Source organism: Taudactylus pleione, unplaced genomic scaffold (genome assembly GCF_031769625.1).
Source record: "Taudactylus pleione unplaced genomic scaffold, aTauple2 ptg000378l, whole genome shotgun sequence".
Taxonomy (NCBI): Eukaryota; Metazoa; Chordata; class Amphibia; order Anura; family Myobatrachidae; genus Taudactylus; species Taudactylus pleione.
Genome location: NW_028284779.1, coordinates 8846931 through 8865604, shown reverse-complemented (window position 1 = coordinate 8865604; position 18674 = coordinate 8846931). Strand labels below are relative to the sequence as shown.

At 46.6% G+C, this 18674-nt stretch overlaps 1 non-coding gene and 1 pseudogene across 1 annotated transcript; both read right to left on the bottom strand.

The window, feature by feature from the left end:
- Positions 1 to 17472: 17472 nt before the first annotated feature.
- LOC148507956 (U6 spliceosomal RNA) lies at positions 17473 to 17583 on the bottom strand. The gene has a single exon (XR_015869653.1). It is a non-coding gene; the product is annotated as a U6 spliceosomal RNA (small nuclear RNA).
- A 178-nt stretch (positions 17584 to 17761) lies between these two features.
- LOC148507955 (U1 spliceosomal RNA) lies at positions 17762 to 17911 on the bottom strand (annotated as a pseudogene).
- Between the last annotated feature and the right edge of the window lie 763 nt (positions 17912 to 18674).

The window sequence follows — 18674 nt, the reverse complement described above, 5'->3', positions numbered from 1 at the left end:
GTATTTCAATACAATTACTTTGTTATCAACAATTCAGTAACCATTCAAAAAAATTATTTTTCAGGAACTCTGCATTAAGGGCCTGATTCAGACCCACTCACGAGCGGCTGTCTGCTCGCAAGTGGGTCGATGGTGTGCACTGCGCATGCGCACGACGGAGGGACTTTCCTTCGCTCGTAGTGTCTGATCAAAGGGGGCGTGCTGTCGATGTTGATTGACAGCACGCCCCCTTTGGTGGGCGTGCCGGGGGCGTGCCTGCCAGACGGAGGCGTTCCCAAGGGAACGCCTACCGTCAGAAGCCGGCCCCACTGACATCACTAGTGATGTCAGTGGGAGTGATTTTGGCTCTGATAGAGCCAAAATCACTCCTGGCCTTGCGGTTGAGAAACTCAACCGCAGGCTTCTGCTCGCACTGGCGATGGTCAAGACCATCGCGACCATCATCCTGCACGCTCGTATAGGCTGTGGGTGGTGACCCACAGCTATACGAGCGTCCACGAGGACGCTCCATAATTATGGAGGTGGGCCCTGATTCAGAGCGAGCGCTCTGGTCAGAGCGTCCGGCTCTGAATCAGGGCCTAAGTCCGATCAACGGTCATTTTAAAAAAGGTTAGTACAATCAACGTATTTATCGTAACAAGAGCTATTATCAGAATGATCAAGGTAAGTATATTATGGAATTACAGTAACAAATTCTAGTTAATAATGTACCTTATCTATACTATAACTCAGTTATCTTGGCCAGATACTATTAGTTCAGTGAGAATTAAAACTCTCACTTCCTTCTTAGAAGCTCCTGTTGGATTATAGATAAATACCGACTGTTTTAATCAACATAACCTCATATACTGTATCACTCAGCACCAGAAGTTATATATTGCTGGCTACTTATAATCTTTTATTGTTTTATATATGATTTTAAGTGTTACTGTTTATGCATTATAAATGTTTGTTGTCTACCGTTTGCAGGTGCTGGTAAGGGATATTTCACATCTGCCGGTTTTCACCGGCTGGCAAAAATCCATCTGTTTTTTTGCCGGGTGTGAAATTTAGTGGTGGATGGAAACGGGTGGGTCCTTTCACATGGCATGGTCACCGTGTTACAGCTGGGAGTATCCACTGAGAAGGACGGCTGCCGGGCCGTGCCCATGCCGTCCCTGCAGGCCAGAGGAATTGCCGTACAAGCCGGCCGGTGTGTGAAAGGAAACATTGGGCCTGATTCAGAACCACTCGTAAGCGGCAGCTCGTTCGCTCCGAGCGATGTTTGCCTAACTGCGCATGCGTACGGATCGTTATACGCATGCGCGAACCAGTCAGTGCGGCCGAAATTCATGTGCTCGCAAAATAGCGAATGCCTGATAATTTGAGTGACAGAATGAGGCGTATGTGGGTGGTAACAGGGGAAGGTGCTTGAAAACGGGGAGTGGAGATCCGATCGCAGGCGTGCTTAAAGGTCAAAACGGGCGTTTTATGGGTGTGCATATTTAAAACATCAGCATCATTGACCACGTCACTGGGTTATTTTAGAGCCAGAACTGCTCGCAAAATTGTGGTAGCAAAAACCAACCACAAGAATAGCGAGCAGCTCATACCCTGTTCGATGTACTCGATTAATCTAATAAATAGCGGACATGACGTAGGATGCGAGCGGCCAGAGGGCGTAGTTTCCCAAAAAACGAACGCAAGTTTTGTTTGCTCGTTCAAACCTAGAGGCGTGAACAGACCGCAAACAGCGAACGGTTCATTTGAATAGCCACCCCTATTTTCTGGACGAGCGAGCGCAAATAGCGACCGGCTCTGAATCAGGCCCATTGTCCACAGAAGAGTAGTAAAAAAATAAACCGTAACAATGGCTCAAAGCCGCAGCATGTGAAAGGCACTGAGTGCATGAAAAAAACGTCCAGCTTCTGTCTGGTTTATGCCGGCCGGGCAAAACCGGCAGATGTGAAATAGGCAATACACTGCGCACCGCCGTGTCCTGCTAATTATTACTGAATATTGTTACTTTACTAGGGATACAATTGTATCCATTATACCACATGAGCTACATTTAAATAATAGTATCATGTTTTGGAACCTTATACTGATTTAAGGATTCTCACTGTTCTTTATCCCTTTCTATACTGTACATAGGTATTTTCAGAAAGAATGTCTATACTATGGACGCAGCAGAGATGCTAACTTATGTTAATGCAGCAGGAGTCGTCTGATGACAGAAGACTCGGAAGTGGAAGAAGTGGATGCGGCATCGGATTACCATCAAAACCGTTGCCCGTGATGGCTGCAGGCATCGCCCATATGAGTAAACTGAAGCTTATTCAGAATGGGCAACAGAACTGCTCAGCTGGGGCCAGAAAATGTGTGCGTCAGAAGACGCAGACCCTGGTCCAGGCACGCCTACGAAATGGCCCCCATCCTTGTCCCATCCCTGCCACCAAATGGTCACAGCATCTCAATCATGCAGGACCCGCTCTGCACATGCGCAGTCCCCGCGCCATCGGAGTTGTATGCAGACCATCGAGTTTTGTACATCTCTGAATTGGACCCATAAAGCAGACATATTGCTAAAACGAGTTGATGTTTATTAGCTCCAATAAAATGTACAGTATACAGATATATGTATATAATATACACATCAAGGTGAACAATAAAATTGACTTTATATGGGTTCAGAGTACCCCTTATTACTGAAGCAAGAGAAGCCCCGGAAAGTGAAGCAGGAGGATGGCGACGGGGGTAGGGGTGGGGGGGGGGGTTTAGGAAGGAACGGGGCCTGATGATTCACACCATTAAGAGACACCCCCTCGTGGCAAAGTGCCTGCGATTGGCTCAAATTTAAATAGGGTGGGGCCAAATGACACAAATCATGAATTGCGTCATTAAGCCCCGTCCTCTGCACGGAAAACCGGGATCACCGGGAAATTCTGCCCACTTCACTAGGAAGTGGGCAGAATGCGGGAGAAGAGCCTACCCTTCCGGGGGTGTGAGGGGTTACCCGAAAAATCGGGAGCTTCCTACGGATTCCGGGAGGGTAGGCATGTATGGGGTAGAATAAGGAATTGTGAGCAAACCTAGAGGCTGCCTTAGAGAGCGCAGGTGAGGACTAACAAGGCGGACCAGTTGGGATGCATGTGGAATCCGTCCAAGGAGGACTGTGGAAGCTACAAAGCCCAGTGTGCCTGGAGGCCAGTGGGGGCCAGGCTTGGTCGGTGTCCAGACCTGCAGTCAGGCAGCGAGGGCCGCAAATCTCTGGGACTGTTTGTGTGACTTTGTGGAAGTTAGGCCAAGAGGCCAGTGTCCAGACCTGCAAGGCCAGGAGGCTATAAACTAGCTGCCCATTATAGTGTACTACCCGGCGCACTACACACTGACCAAAATGAACCACGGCAGAAACCCAAAACAACACACCTCCCCCTCGGTCCGACAGCGCCCCGGCTGAACGCCCACCCCCTAGTTATGCCACTGGCCTCCAGGCACTCACTGTTGGGGCTCCAAGGAGGAAGACAGGAAAGCCACATCTTTAAACGGTGCAGACTGATGTAGGTACGCTATGCACTGCCTGTTACTTCCCGTAGCTGGCAGGCACTAGTTCCTGGAGTGCTTCCCAGTGGAGCGACCTCTGTCCTGCATGGCTCATTGCCGCGTCTTCTCTGTCTATACTAACGTATATATCCCCCTGAGTACCTGCCGCAGTGGGAGAGTGTATAAACCCCATTAATACACTGTATTACCACTGCACTGTGTAATAACTATTCCACTGCCACCACTATATAAGCCCTCATAGTGAGCACCACAATGCCCAATATAATCCAAACGCTCCTGGTTGCAACTGGACAGTCCTGTCATCGTGTACCTGCTAGAATAAGATATTGAGCGCTATGTATATTATAAATAATAATGTGGCAGCTGTAAAAATAGAAATTGGTTAAAAAACAATTTTGTTTATAGCTCCTTTTGGAGAATGTGGTGAGTTCCTTCGTGGAATGGACTGGCACTTCCGCCCGCAAAAGTTGATGTTACCTATCTCTCCCTACCTTACTCTTCCTGAGACCGGCCGCTCCTTCTCCTCCAATGCGGTGGTTTCGGTTGTGGTAATGGTTGGGGAATCAGAGAGCTGAAGCCTGGCCTTGGCTCTCTGTAGTCCTGTGGCGTCTGGCCGCAATCAGCCGCTGGTGATGACGTCACCTGGGACGGGACGGTGTGTGCAGCTGCCTGTAAATCTGATAGTCCAAAGAGCATCCACGATCGCCACCTACTGCCTCCAATGCGTTTTGTGCGCTTGCGCACCTTTTCAAGGATGGCATGTCCTCCACCAGTTATGGTTTAAATAGCAAAAAAACTTTATTTAGAAACCGGAACTTCCTCCAGGAACTAGGTTAAAAAGGCGGTAGCCATATGCTTCTCCTCCATGTTTTCTAAAATGACAGCCTTAACAAATCAACAGATCAACTTCATAAAGGAAAACATCAAATTCATTTTAACCCACAACTATTTTTGGTATGAGGGCAATTTTTACCTTCAAAAATGCAGTACCGCGATGGGAATTTCCTTTGCACCTAGTTATGCAATTTTTTTTTTCGTTTCTAAATGGGAAAACAAGTACATCTGGGACAACAACCAATATAAAAACAACCTAGTTTGTTGGTAACGATTCATAGATGATATTTTCTTCATATGGAACGGTTCAGAAGAAGATCTACATGGATTTATCAACTATATCAATGAAAATGGAATCAACTTGGAATTTACAACCACAACAAGTAAGGAGAAGATAATATTCCTATATTTAAAAAATCTATGTAAAGGACAATAACCTCCATTCCAAAACCCATGTGAAGGAAGTGAAAGGAAACAACGTTTTACCCATTTCCAGTAACCACCACAGAAACTGGGTGAGAAATATTACTGGCGGACAGTTCAGGAGATATAAAAGAAACTGTATGGAAGAGTTAGTATATCAGACGCAAAGTGAGGAATTAAAAAATAATTTCATAAGCAAAGGATATAAAGAAAAGGATTTGAAGGTTGAATTGGAGAAAGTGAACAAACTGGAAAGAAGAGATCTCATTACTCACAAACAAAAAAATGAAAATGAAAAAATGAATTTACTATTTATAAAAGTTCAATAGTAACAATAAAACAATTGAAACAATATTGAATAAACACTGGCATATTTTAAAATTGGACACAGAACTGAACTCTGTAATTCCCCAAAAACCCCGTGTGGTTTACAGAAGAGCAAAAAATATAAAACAAGAACTGGTAATAAGTTTTATTCCTCTAGAAGAGAACCATCTATTGGGGAACAAAGATTATCATTGTTGCCTCAAATGTCCAGCATGCAAAAATTCAAAAATAACAACTACAAAACCATTAAAGGAATTTAAATCCAACATCACTGGAAAAACTTACACAAACAAAGACTTTACAACTTGTGACAGCGAAGAAGTATTTTATATTCTGGAGTGTCCATGTGGCCTGCAGTACGTGGGCCAGACGAAGAGAAAAGTAGGAATTAAACTTGCAGAACATGTCTAGAACATAAAAAGAGGATTGGTGACCTACAGTGTCTCTAATCATTTTTTAGAAGTTCACAAAAAAAACCCCAGAAGGATTAAAATTCACAATTATTAAAAAAATCCATCGCAATTGGAGAGGAGGAAATGTAGTTAATAATTTAAGAAGAGCGGAAACAAGATGGAATTACGAATTGAAAACTTTACACCCATGTGGATTAAATATAGACATTGAATTAAATGCGTTTATATAGACTCGAGTAACATTTTTATTGACAATTTATCTTTTAGTATGATCTTAAACATATAGTAAACATTCTAAATATTCTGAATATTCTAAATATTTTAAATAAACATATAATAAACATTCCAAAAATGTCATGTACTTTTTTATATGTGGCACCTTCATTATTTCTTAAATTATCTTTTCCATCCAAAAACATGGAGAAGCATATGGCTACCACCTTTATAACCTACTTGCTGGAGGAAGTTTCGGTTTCTAAATAAAGTTTTTTTGCTATTTAAACCATCACTGGTGGAGGACATGCCATCCTTGAAAAAGTGCGCAAGCGCACGAAACGCGTTGGGGGCAGTAGGTGGCGATCGTGGATGCTCTATGGAGTATCGGATTTACAGTCAGCAGCACACGCCGTCCCGTCCCGAGTGATGTCATCACCAGCGGCCGATTGCGGCCAGACACCACGGGACTACAGAGAGCCAAGGCCAGGCTTCAGCTCTTTGATTCCCCAACCATTACTACATCCGAAACCACCGCATTGGAGGAGAAGGAGCGGCCGGTCTCAGGAAGAGTAAGGTAGGGAGAGATAGGCAACATCAACTTTTGCGGGCGGAAGTGCCAATCCATTCCACGAAGGAACTCACCACATTCTCCAAAAGAAGCTATAAACAACATTGTTTTTTAACCAATTTCTATTTTTATAGCTGCCACATTATTATTTATAATATACATAGCGCTCAATATCTTATTCTATCCATTTACTCTCTCAATTGAGCTGCTGAAAACACTAGAGTGCGGTGGTACATTAACTTCTCCATATCCTGTACCTGCTGTTAACCCCGTGTTTACCTATTCCTGTTTCTACCTGGTTAATAAATCTTCCCAGTTGAAGTCATCTGGCGTGTGGACTAACCTCCATTTGCACATCGCTGCCACCTACCACCGTAGTGTCTGCCAGTACAGACTGTGTAAATGTAGCCTATGTAAATGACTGTGCGCTACAGGCAGTGTGCCTCCATTTATAGATGATGCATTTACACAGACTGCATAATATGTCGCTGCCCTTTCCCGGACATCACCTCTAATCACCATGTACAGGATTACAGGGGGTTGCTGCAGGGATGTTTCAAGAGAGGACGGAGACCGAGTGCAGTCTCCGGGGCCCCCTTCTCTCAGTCCGGCGGTGGGCACTAGAGTGTTCAGCGCATGTGCAGGTCACCGGGAAAATGGCCGCTGGGGCCATTTTCCCTGTGTTTTCCATACTGCGCATGTGCAAAATGCTGGAAAAATTGCCTTAAAGTATTTAATTAGTACTTTGGTCAATTTTATTTAACCACCTTGACGCAAGCATGGATGCCCTTAAAACCTGGACTGTAATGGCGGAGTTTGGGAACCTCTTCTATACAGAATTTCTCTGTATATTCAGATTTATTGGGGTCTGTAAAACCTGGGTATGGATCATTGTGCCTATACCTAAATTCCTATGCAATCAATCTGTACCTACCATAATTGATATACTGGAAACACGGCACTTCTAATTTATGACTAATTGCTATACTGATTTAACCTTTTTCTACTAAAAATAGCACTCAGTTCAGCCCTATCTTTGTCTATAAATGAGAATGAGCGGCATGATTATGCATCGCTTCTGTAATTTGGGAAGTTTTAAAAAAAAAAAAAAACATTTTACGTTATAGTACACAATTGGGCGTTGCAAAAGGCCTCCAACTAAAAACCGAAACCAAGGCAACTTTTGCGTAAGTGTAAAATTGTAATTTTCCAGGGAGATGCCCTAATACACTGGGTCCGGCTCTGTACATGCAAATTTGTGCTTCCAAACTCATTTGCATAATTTTATCTCGCTAAATTAAATTTCATTATTGCATAACTAAAAATATTCACATATCCAGCCAGCACTCAGCAAGGGCCTGCTCAGCTCCTATAAGAAGTGTTAACATATTATACACCTACTGTATTGCAACATATATAAATTTAAATAATGTAAGCATTCAAAAAAGTGTCAATGTGCAACAGTATTTCTGGCTGCTCATATTGCCTCAAGATCAATACTCTTAGTAGATATTAAATTGCGTATTAACCAGTACTACCAAATAGATAGCACAAGTTCTGGCAGGTGTGTAATATGTATAACACCTGTCTCTGATTCCACCTCCTGGTAAAGGCCCCCATACATCAGCAATCTGAAAACCACAATTGAACAATTTGAAGATTTATTGCCCGATCTTAGGATTTCCCAATCGAGGAATCTGCGCCCATACACTACAGATCTTTTTCAGTGATTTGCAGATCGATTGCAGCAAACACAGATCTGGCAATCTTGAAAGGCCCATCATTTTGCTAGAAACGGTCTGCTGATCATGTCCATACACTAGCAATCTACAGCCCCAATCCATCTGTGACATCCAACATGTTGGACAATCTGATTGAACAATTCCAATCACTTTTTGGTTGCAATCTGCGATCTGTGAAGCCCATACATTGCAGATTTTTTATACACAATTGATTGCAAATTGCACGATTGCTGCAATCCATCTCTGATGTATGGGGGCCTTTAGTCTTCCAATAATTGAATAAAGTATGCTGTTCACTTCCAATTTAAAGATCTATAATACAATTACCTTAATTGATCCCAATGCCAGGGCAAGCAGTCACTAGTTTTTAGTGTGACCTAGGCCCCCATTTATCAATGATAGCTTTTGCAACGTGATCAGGGCATGCCAGTAATGCCCATGATCGCATTGGAAAATGCGATCATACCGGCCGGATGTATCATCTGGGACAAGCAGGGACACGGGCTCTGAAAGGAGCCCGTCCCTGCGATGTCTCCGGAGAGCTGCCGGCCAGTGCAGGGGGTGCTATGCATGTGTAGTTCCGAGGACTGCACATGCACATCCGCCATAGTCAGGGAGGGTTCCAGCGGATCCCTCCGCCGGCTAATTATGCGCGGTGTAGCCCATAGGCGACAGCAACTAACGTCCTCTTCAGACGGCGTTAGCTGCGGGGGGCAATATCTGGAATGCATCGTGTATTTGGGTATTGGCTTGATGTGTCCATCTTCTGAGAAGACCTTAATGTTGTATTTGGGTATTTCCAATACCCTCAACTGAGAGCACTGCCCATTTTATTGGAACTAATAAACATCGACCTGCTTATAAGACACCTGCATCTGCTTTTCCGTTCCAGGCACCCTGCCAGCCAGAATCAAGAGCCATGGGGCAGCGATGGTGCTGCCCCTAGAGCCCTGCACTCTGTGCCGCTGATTGGCTCCACACCAACCAGTATTATGCAAAGACAAATAAAGGTCAGCTGGATCTATCCAGGCAACATTCTCATTCTGTGTTCTGGTAAAAACTGACCTGGCTGTGATCATTGGGCCTGATTCAGCACAGATCGCATGGCTGCATTCGCACGCACCCGCTAGCTGCGAAAATATGTTAATGAATGCAATCGCATGGCAACCGCAGCACTATACCAAGACGCCCATCACTGTATAAAGCCGCCCACTTCCCATGACATGCATCCGCAAGTCAGTGTAAACATCAGTAACATTGACCTGACCCTACCTCACAAACTGCTAAACGTCCTGTCGCCATCTAGACCCCTGCCAGCGTACGCAATCGCAGAGGCTTAATTATGCACGCCCCTGTAACAGCGTCCAAACGCACAGGCACGCCTGCGTTCCGCCGACCACCCCACCTCTCCACCCCCAAACGGTCAATTCTTGTTAATCACTATGACATGGGACTGCGTGCTCGCTGCAATCGCTTCCTGATCGCAGCGGCCGGTTCGCTCACGCGCACTGTGATACATACACATGTGCACAGCACAAACATTGACCGGCTGTGTGCAAATGCAGCCGTGAGATCCAACCTGAATAAGGCCCATAGTACAATCTGACAACCGGTTGGCGTATCGGTTAGTATGACTGCCTCACAGCAATAAAGTCAGGAGTTTAATTTCCAGTTATGGCTCATTGGTTTGGAGTTTGTATGATCTCCCTGGACTGTGGAAAGATCCCCTGACTTCCGGACCATCCAGAGAAATCCCAGACGGATGGCAACCCTATGCACTGGGTCAAGACCACTCTCCCTATGGAAGCGCATTTCGTCCAGAAGGGAGAGCCTTCTGAGATGAGATCTCCCACCTAGATATACTGTACTGGGGCTGCGACTTACTGTCGTGTCTGCGACTTTATACAAATGATGCTGCAAAGCCATTTTCCTGGTGTACATCGGTGAATACTGAGAAACCTACTTGACGCTGTAATACTGCTTGGTGTGTACTTGGACGCATCCATGGTTGCACCATGAAAACTTGCACCAGCTCTACGTCAGGTGCCGATTCTCCATCTGTGAATGGCCTCCAATGTGTGCAGCGGAGCGTCTCTGTACACAACCACTTTCAGTGACAAGCCCGTAACACGGATCATCTCCCTGACTCTGCTAAGCCACCTTCCCGTCACCTACTAGGAGCGCCCAATACATTTTCACGGGATGGGTACGTCAGAGTTAGAATACCGACAGTATTCTAACCCTCCCTCCCTGGTGCCTGGTTCTAACCTCCCCCACTGGTGTCTAAACCTAACCTCCCCCTTAGTGCCTAACCCTAACCCTTCTACTTACCGCTGGGATTCCGGCAGTCGGAATGCCGGCGCCGGGATTCTGACAGGAGTCGGAATTCCGGCGTCAGCATTCTAAGTGCCGGCATCCCAACTGTCAGGATTTTAACCACATCCTCATTTTCAAAACATTTCAGAGACTGTTCGGCTCCCGTGCGTCTCAATCGCAAGTAAGACTCTGTGCACACACTAACTGGAGGCATGCGCACTGCGACTTACCCGCATGTGCAGAGGAAAAATAATAGCTCCGCTGCATCAGACTCAGAATCAGGCCCACAGGTGCCAGGTAGTCGTAGAGGCCCCTCTCTCCCTGGCCACCTCATGTACAGAGGTGAAAACACTCCCCACACCTGCACAGGGCCGGCAACAGAAATCTTGGGGCCCTGTACACCCTTTATTTTAGGGGCCCCACATCTCCGGTTACTTGGTACAGTTTATGTTTATCACAGGACACAAGCAGGGATGGAGGGAGAGAGAAAACAAATAAAATACAACTGACCTTTCACCTACTTCTTCAGCAGAGACGCTACCTACAGTAGGGAACCTCTCCTGGCCGTTGCAGCAGGGCAAAGCCAGAGCCCGTATCCCTGGCTGCATCCAGGAAGTGGCTTTTGCGCCGGGGCCGGTCACTAGAGTGTGATGTCAGGCCCCCTGGCAACAGCAGTGTGAGAGAGTAGGTAAAAGGACGGGAGGGGTAAGAGGGCAGGAGACGCGAGGGGAGGAGGGCGGTCAGACCGCCTCATTCTGTACTACGGCCCACGGGGCAGTGTACTATAACGAGTCAGTCTGACTTATTTTTAGTACTACTGTCAGTGCCGCTGCCCTCATTATCGCGGGCCCCGGCCTGCACCGCCGGACATTCTACGGCTGGTGCAGTGAGCGCTGCAGGCATGTTCGGGCCCCATCTGCCTGTGATGGACTATGCAGTGGTGGGGGCCTGAACATGCCTCTGGTGCACCCTGCATCACTTCAGCAATAGAGCAGGTTTGTCTGTGTGCCCCTAGAATCTTGGGGCCCGGTATGGCTGTGCCCCTAGTCCCCACCTGTCGCCAGGCCTGCACCTGCACACTCACCAGGGCGGACTGGCCATCGGGCACTTCTGGCAAATGCCAGAAGGGAGAATGGCCACATGGGACGGTGGGCAGAGCGCAGGCTTACTCGGCAGCACAGCCTCCCAGGTGGCGCCATGCTCAGTAATGCTCAGCACGCGGCTGACCCGGATCACCGAGCGTGGGACCAACCCCACCAGGGAAGAAGCCCCTGGAGCTGCGGACAGAACGACAACCACAGAACCACCATCACCACCGACCCGATAATGGATACCTCCTCCTTCCCCCCCATTGTGTTGTAACAGGCGGGGATAACTAGCGGCTGGACACCGGCCACCTGTCACCCGTAGAGGCCTGTCATTGTGTATGTCCGATGAGTACTGATGAGATGTGTAATCTTATACTGTGGTGATCTCCTATTCACCTGCCCTCGGTAACCAGCCCGATTATGGGATGAGTGCTAGTTCCTGGGGTTAGGGAGGTGGCATCTAATGTACAACTTTTTCTTTTTGTTTAAGATACAGTACTTAAATATATCCCCATCTTTGCTGACAGCCCAGACCTGTGCTCCACACTCTGCATTCTCTACATAGCACAATAGTTAATTATATACAATAACGCAGGGGTTCCCAGCCATGGTCCTCAAGGAACACTAACAGTCCAGGTTTTAAGGATAGCCATACTTGAGCACAGACGACTTAATTAGTACCTTAGTTATTTTGATTAAACCATATGTGCTTTAGCATGGATATCACTAAAACCAGGACTGTTAGTGTGCCTTGAGGACCGATGTTGGGAATCACTTAAATAACATTTATATAGCTGCATATTCTGCCATCATTTATATAGTGCCTGTGTGTTCTGCAGTGGTGGATCTGGCCATAATATCAGGGCAGGAGGGTCAAGCTTGCAAGTTTATAGTACTTGTCTTTTTCTAGTAAATGGATATTTAGTGGTCAATCCTATTCCATGCAAAGGGTCCGAGGTGCCGCTCTGAGCCCGAATTCGCTTAAGTTTGCTCAAAGCCCTATGGGGCGGCGGCGAGCACTTTTAAGCAAATCTGTGCTGCCGTTAAGCACGGCCATTGTTGCGATGACTTGCAGCCACGAGAACATCACATGGAGTAGGATTGGCCCCTAAATGTGATCTTGTTGTTGCTACAATCTTCATATTGCTCGAGCCTGTGTAACTATTGCCGTGTGCTTGTACCTATGTACGGGTGATGTAACCGGAATGTAGTTATGAGGCCGCCGGTCTCAATGCCGACGCTGAAATCCCGACAAGGGACTTAAAATATCTTAATCCCATTGCCGGAATCCAGGAGATGCGTGCCCGAATGAAGGTAAGCTGGGGCGCCCATTGTGTTAGCAGTGGGGGGGAGGGTTAGGTTTAGGCACTGTGCTGAGGACAGGGTGGAATCACTGGATTGTCACCTGTGACCGCAGTGACGCCATGACACGGGCGGCCCAGGGATGAAAAGCACGGCAGGGGCAGGCGGAAAGCTGACTGGACGGACTGGGTGCCATCTTCGGACACCTCATGATCTGCTGACAGTCGCCATCTGCAGACGCCAGGGTATTACTGTGTGTGGCATAATGTGTTATAGGGGTATTATTGTATGTGGCATAAGGTATAAGGGGCGTTACTGTGTAGTATAAGGGGCACTACTACTGTGTGGCATAACGTGAATAGGCTCTACTGCATGGCGTAATGTGAAAAAGGGACACTACTGTGTGACGTAACGTGAAAAGGGGACACTACTGTGTGAAGTAACGTGAATAAGGGGCACTATAGTGCAGTGTAATGTCTTTAGATTGTAAGCTCTCACTAGCAGGGCCTTCTTCCATCATGTGCTTCTCCTTATACTTTCTTCTACTCCTTTCTCCCCATAATGGCATCTACTCACTTGATTGCTGACTCCCTGCTGCTTATTTTGAGCGTTATAATCGCTAATGCAGCATATTGTATTGTATTGTACTGTAAGTCACTGCTTTCTTGTTCACTTATTTGTATATGTACTTTGTAAGGCGATGCGGAACACTTGTGGCGCCATATAGAGGATAATAATAATAATGTGACTAAGAGGCACTACTCTGTGGCATAATTTGAATTGGGGGTACTATTATGTGGCTACGCCCCTTCCCAGCAAGACCACACCTGGATTTTTGGACGCACACCTTCGGCACGCGCTCTCCCTGCTCATGGATGGCAGCACAAACGCTCTTTTGTCAAAATGTGTAGTTACAGCTCTGCTGTGGTGTGCACAGATGTGTCGTCCTCTGCATTTAGCCCCCCTGCCCTAAAAAAATCCTCCCATGCACACTATCTAATCCTCTACAACTTCTACAGCTAGGGCTTGGTCAACTGGGAAAATGCCTTCCCTTTTCTTTGTGTGTGACCTACAACAATGAAGTTCCAGCTTTACCTTAAGCTGGCCACACATCTAAAGATTATCTGTCCAACCAGCCAACTAGTTGATTGGTTGGAATGAAAATCTGGTAAGGTATGAAAGCAAATGACAATCAGCAAATTGCTCCCAAATGCCATGACACACACCAATGTAAAAACACTGCGCGTGGTTCCAGCAAGCACGCTCCAGGACTCAGGTTAGATTGGTTTAGGGCACAGGTTCTCAAACCCGGTACTCAGGACCCCCCAAACGGTGCATGTTTTCCATGTCTCCACACTGAATCAAGTGAAATAATTAGCTCCATCTGTGGACCTTTTAAAATGTATCAGTGAGTAATGAATACACCTGTGCACCTGCTGGGTGACCTGCAAAACATGACCTGTGTGGGGTCCTGAGTTTGAGAACCACTGGTTTAGGGAGACAGCATCTGGATTACCGCCTGCTGTACTGTGTGCCTGAACAATATAAAAAAAAGCTGCTGTGGCCCTGGAATGTATGTAATCAACTTGAACTGCTTGATGTGTCGATCTTCTGAGAAGACCTGAATGCTGTATTTGAGTATTTCCAATACCCTCAAACTGAGAGCACTGTCCATATTATTGGAGCTAATAAACGTTTATAAGACACCTGCATCTGTTTGTTATCTCATCATTATCAGATAAGCGCAAACGCCTAACCGTTCTTTCTGGCTGCGCAGAGTGAGCCCAGTGTCTCCGAACTCACCCTCTGCTCACTACCACAGCAGAACTGGTCCAAAGTAAGCGGTCAGTGGGAATTAGACAATCATCACCTAGGAGGTGCTGCAGCAGAATTGCCACACACGTACACAGCAGTAAGCATTTCCAGGTGACGATGCAGAGATTTGCCACATACACACTTAACGATATGCTTCATGAGCGATATCGTTAAGTGTTTCCCCTCCACTGGTGGGCTCAGTGTCGTTAACCATATTGTTCAGTGACGGCACCCTCCCTCATCCCCGAACTTGCAGAACCTGGCGACATCATCAGGTTTCCCTGCAAGTGTGGACGATGAAAGACATTGTTAACGATGTCTTGCATACACACTGAACGATATTGAAAGCGATGAACGATAACGTTATCGTTCAATTTATCGTGTGTATGCGAGTCAGAGCCAGGCGATTTGTTTTCAGAAAGATGCAACATTACCGATATACCGTGAATTAAACCGAAGAAAAATATAATCTTAATAAGCTTATTTGAAATCAATATTCCACTGTTTCCCAATTCTTCTTTGATTAGGAAGATGCCTTATAGCATAGCTATTATTGAGATAAATCTGGTTATCTTATACCCCTTTTACACCGGAGCTAAAACCCGGGATGGTGCAGAGTTAACGCGGGTAGCTCCTTGGTGTAAAAGGGGACAGGGTTGGATTCCTGGGTCGAGTGACCCAGCAATCCAACCCAGGTAACTTGCAGGGTTTAACACGGGAATAACCCGTGAAACCCTGCAGTGTAAACGGTGTGATCCGGGTCATGATGACCTGGAGCGCTCCGCATGCCGGCCGATTGTCCGGCTTCAGAGGCGCTTGGAGATGGCGTCATCTCCAAGCGTCCACTGCCACACCGGAAGAGCCAGGTCACTGCAGACCCGACTCCAATGTGAACGGTGCCGACTTGGGAATTTCCTGGGTCGGAGCCGCCTAAATTCCGGGTCTGATTCGGTTTGGAACCCTGTTCCAACCTCCGGGTCAGACCCGGAATTTAGGTATTTAAGCTGTATTATACTACTATTGTAGTGTGATTCCTATTTTTGGGGACTATACGTTGAAATAATATTGCGCTATGTGTTTTTGAGTCTTATTAAAGAAGAACTGGCAAAGGAGAGCGGTCTCTAAAATGGAATTTTAATTTCAGATATGATTTTTGTATTTTCTGCACTTGTGGTAAATATAACTCAGTTCGGCACTAGGAGGCGCCCTTGTGTTTTGTTTTGTTTTTTTATATTTCAGATTATGGTTTAGGTGCGATTCATACAAGGTCTGCGCCCATCCTGTAACCAGGATACCACAAGGCATTTTACATTTGGACATTTTTCTTTATATATTTTGTGATAGAACAAATTTATATTTTTGATTGTATTAATTCACATTATGTATAATTGTATAATTCACATTATGAGGAATATTCAATTAGACACAAAAAGTCCCGTACTTTTCGCATGCCAGACTTTTTTTTATAAAGGCTTTTATAAACTTTTAGAACCAATTCCCTTTTTTTTTTTTTTCATAACCCCCCCCCCCTCCCACTGCCATCCCCTCCCTTCCCTTCAAGTTTCCATGTGAGTAATTTGTTGGTTTGTCTGTCTTTAATGTTAGCTTATGATTAAAATAAAACTCCATCATTCAATTAACAACAGTGGCCCTGATTCAGAGCCGGACGCTCGCTCTGAATCAGGGCTGTCCTTCTCTTTTTTTAGAGCGGCCTCCTGGCCGCTCACATAGCTGTGGGTGACCACCCACAGCTATAGCGAGCGGCCAAAAAGATGGTCGCGATGGTCTTGATCATCGGGCTTGCGACGAGACCCTTGTGGTAGGGTCTCGTTGCCGCAAGCCCTGGAGTGCTTTTGGCTCTAGACGGTGGGCGTTCCCATGGGAACGGCTCCTTCTGGGCAGCCACGCCCCCAGCCCGCCCACCAAAGGGGGTGTGCTGTCACTCAACATCGACAGCACGCCCTCTTTGTAGCGAGACCCGGAGCGACGGGTTGCCCGTCGCTATCCGGGTCTCGCGCATGTGCGCTCGGCCAACATCGACCTGCTTGCGAGCGCTCGCGAGCGGGTCTGAATCAGGCCCAGAGTCTTCTTACAGTCATTTTTAAATTTATATTCACATTTATTTACATTCTAAATTTTATTTGTACAATCAATTTACTCCTATTTTTAACTAACCACAATACCTTAGATCATCAGGGCTCATACTATGTAGACCACATACTTTTTTAAAGCGGACCAAAATTTCCTAAGGGGAGCGCTAGCTACCCCAAACTATACTTTGCCCGAGGTACTTTCCTGCCTCTGTCGGGATCTTCATCCTGTAGGACAGCCGCTGTCGGGATTTGAACCGCTGGCATTTCAATCCCATTCCATCTATACAATAAGAACGGATTCCACAGACCTCTTCAACCAGAGTATACAGGAAGTCCAGAGCGAAGGATAGAACAATTCCAGGACCCAAAATGAGGTCCATAGATTATGGGGATTGCAACCAGCAGAAGGAGATTATAACACCTCACAGATGATCAGATAGCCGGACAACCCATGCTGGATCAGATATATAAGAGAGCAATTTGAACCCTTCAGCGAGCCCAGACGAAGATCAGCGTCTGTCTCGTCTAATAAATTCAAACCACCACAGCATAAACCCTAAACGGAGAATGTAGGGAGAATGTAGTGGGTACCAGCCAATGCGGAGGTCTCAATCACTTGGAGCAGGTCCCGAAGCCTAGTATACGGCGTCCCAGACAGGAGCTAAAGGCACATATTACTGTGCCCGCCATCATATAGGTACCTTAGATAAGGGGAAGATACACTTTATGCTTTGCAGTCGAACAGCTTACCAATGAGCTATCTGCTGTTACCCTAAAGAGGCCTTCCGTAAATAAGAAGTTGAACACTTCACGAAATTGCTTGTCATCCTAGCTCAGGGGCCATGCTAATCTTCTCTGTAATGTACCAGCTTTAGTCTATGTGCTTCTGTAGACAAGAGTCACTACTAATCTCTAGTGCTGCCTAAGAGATGAACAGGAGAGTTCTCAAACAAGCGACCATCCTAGTGAAGCAGAAGTGCGAGCTAATCCCCCGCTCCAAAGAGCAAACTACCATTTTTCCCAGGCAGAAAGTTGAAGTATGAAACATTCCTAGCAGAGAATGACGGCCCCCTAAAATTGTAAGGGGAAAGTGCGAACGCTGTCCCCCACTACCACAATTATGCAGTCGAGTCTCCCACATTTGGGGAATAGTGGCTGAAGTGCAATGAATGAGCCTTGCCCCGGGAGAACTACCTTCATGATCATGGTATCTCCCCTGCCAGGTAAGTATAAGAGCAACGTTCCAGGAAGAAGCCTGACAAAGAGGGAAATGTATTTCCCGAAAACTGGACCTGGAACCGACTCCCATGTGTTCTCAAGTCTCAACCAACAATGCTCGCTCACACCTGTCTGTGACATAATCTCTGGCAAGATAATAGGGAGGTATGAACGACACCCATGGAGACAGACAACCTATCTCACTGGGAGGAGGAATAGAGCTTGCTGGAACTATGGACCCACACACTGGAAAGCCCTAAGGTGGATAGCCAATAGACAAAACAGGTAACCTACCTGAACGGGAGACTACATCTGCTATTAGCATATTACCTGACTGAGGCCTGAACCCAGGTCGTGTTGATGAGTGGAAAAGGAGCTCTGTCGACTGAGTGTTAGAGTACGGGTATTATCTTTTGTATGTATTGTCCAGCAACAGCCTTGATGGCTGGAACACTTGGCTAGCTGCGGCCATGGAGCAGCCTTGAGGGCTGGTAAGTCTTGGACTAGTTGGGATCCGGGGTAGTGTGGTATGATGCGGCCTTTGGGCCGTGTAGCAGCCTTGGCAGGTTGTGGCCAGTGGGCCGTAGAACTAGATGCGGCCTTTGGGCGGTGTAGCACCCTGGGCAGGCTGTGGGCCGTAGAACAAGATACGGTCTTTGGGCCGTGTAGCAGCCTTGGCAGGCTGTGGCCTGTGGGCCATAGAACAAGACGCGGCCTTTGGGTCGTGTAGCAGCCTTGGCAGGCTGTGGAGGTCTGAAGAAGGACCTGTGCCGTCG